This window comes from Leopardus geoffroyi, chromosome C1 (genome assembly GCF_018350155.1).
Source record: "Leopardus geoffroyi isolate Oge1 chromosome C1, O.geoffroyi_Oge1_pat1.0, whole genome shotgun sequence".
In the NCBI taxonomy this organism is placed as follows: Eukaryota; Metazoa; Chordata; class Mammalia; order Carnivora; family Felidae; genus Leopardus; species Leopardus geoffroyi.
In genome coordinates, this window is record NC_059328.1 from 107,686,045 (window position 1) to 107,687,986 (window position 1,942).

Here is a 1,942-nt window from a genome sequence, read left to right on the forward strand (position 1 = left end):
ACAGGCCAATCACGCAGGGGCTTGTTGAACTCGGTAAACGTTTGGGACTTTGTTCAAGTATTATGGGAATAGTATGCACTAAATTTTATGCCTACGAAATTCTCCTCTATCATATACCATTGCTTGCGCTACATAAGCTTGCTTATGTAGCATATCCTAAGAGAATAAATTATGCTTGCAACATTTTGCCTTGAAAAGGTATTGGGTTATTTATATTGTTGGTTTGTTTATAAAGTTTATTCATAAAGTTTATCATTTATTTTCAGAGAGAGAGAGAGAGAGAGAGAGAGAAGAGAGAACCCCAAGCAGGCTCCATGCTCACCATCCGGAGCCTGAGCGGGGCTTGATCTCATGACCATGAGATCATGGCCTGAGCTGATATCAAGAGTTGGACGCTTCACCGACTGAGCCACCGAGGCAATCCCAATATTTGGTTATTAAAAGGTTTGGATAAAAAGATTTAAATATCAAAGAGTTAAGTTTTAAAGTTCATTGGGAAACATGGAAGTTTCTTTCTAACTGCTAACAGGTAAGACGTTTGTCAATTGTCCCACCTTGAAAGGAAATTTAACCAGTTCATCTTCAATATTAAATCTATGGTTTCTCATGCCTCACAGAGCTGTTCCTGCTGAGGACCATATGCCCAGGGGATGCTGGAGTGTAGAGGTACATGAGTCTACGTGAAATGCTCCAAGTTGTGGGGTTTTGAAGGTAGATGAGACCACCACCGGACGCTGATAGTTACTTTGTATTGTTGAGGCTCACATCTAACTTTCTTTTAATCACCACATCAAATGGGATAATGTGTGTCTTGTGTCCAGCATAGTTCCTGCACACGGGACTTTCAACCAGGAGCAGTTCCCATTTTATAATCAGTGTCAGTGTTAGAGCAAGCACCTAGTTAGGCTCTACCAGGATGCATGGCGTCCAGCAAAGGGGGAGTCAGAGCCTGTTATCAGGAACCTCAGCAGCCTGTCTTGGCAGCACCCCACATACAAGGACACCAGAAACCGGATCAAATCAGACAGGCCTGCGACAAAGGAGGCCAGAGACCCTGACATAAGGGAGGAAAGGCTTGAAAACTTGCCCCCCTCCCCCAAATCTCCCCCCCAGGTAGTGAACAGCCCATCCCCTAGTTAACTAGTGTCAAACTCTGGGGTGCACAGGTCTCCCTTGACCTGCCCCACTCTCCCATCTCTGGAGTGCACCTTCTCTCCCAGAAGCTCTTCACTTGCACCGCTCAGCTCAACCACTGTCTGTGAATTCTTTTCAGGGATGAGACTAAGACCCTCCGGTGACATACCCAGGGACAGGCCCAGGGCCTGGAAGTCTCCCCAGTCTACCCGGCAGCATCAGCCTATGACCTGAGTGAGGACGATAGGGAGTCAGTGTTAACATAGGGAACAGGGTTTCTCACATTTCTACTCCTAACCCCTCACTGCCATGCCCCCCGGGACCTGCTCTCAACATCCATACCGTGGGTTGCCCACGCTCTGCCACCTCGACACTGCTGTTCTGAGCTCTGCTGCCGTGGGGTCCCCCACGGATTCTTTTTCAAGTCAGAGAAGCAGTGGGGGAAGATGGAAGGGTTCCTGTAAGTACAGAGATCCTCTCGCCTCATTTTTTCCAACATACTCTTCTGAATCTCACAATCAGGTGCAAAAAAAAAAAACCTTGATTTTATTTTTTTAATTTGAAGTATAGTTGACACACAATGTTACATAGGTTTTTCAGGTATACAACATAGTGATGAGAGAAGGGATTTCCTTCCAAGTCCACAGGACTGTGTATAAACTGTGTTCAAACCGCAATCCTGACTTAAGACCACTAGGCTGGCTTTGTGTACGTGCTTGGTGCATGCATAGCCTCAGGGTAAACCATCTTGTCCTTGAGATATGAATCAATGCCCCTGTTTCCTGGGGAACTCGGGATTTCTGCCCAT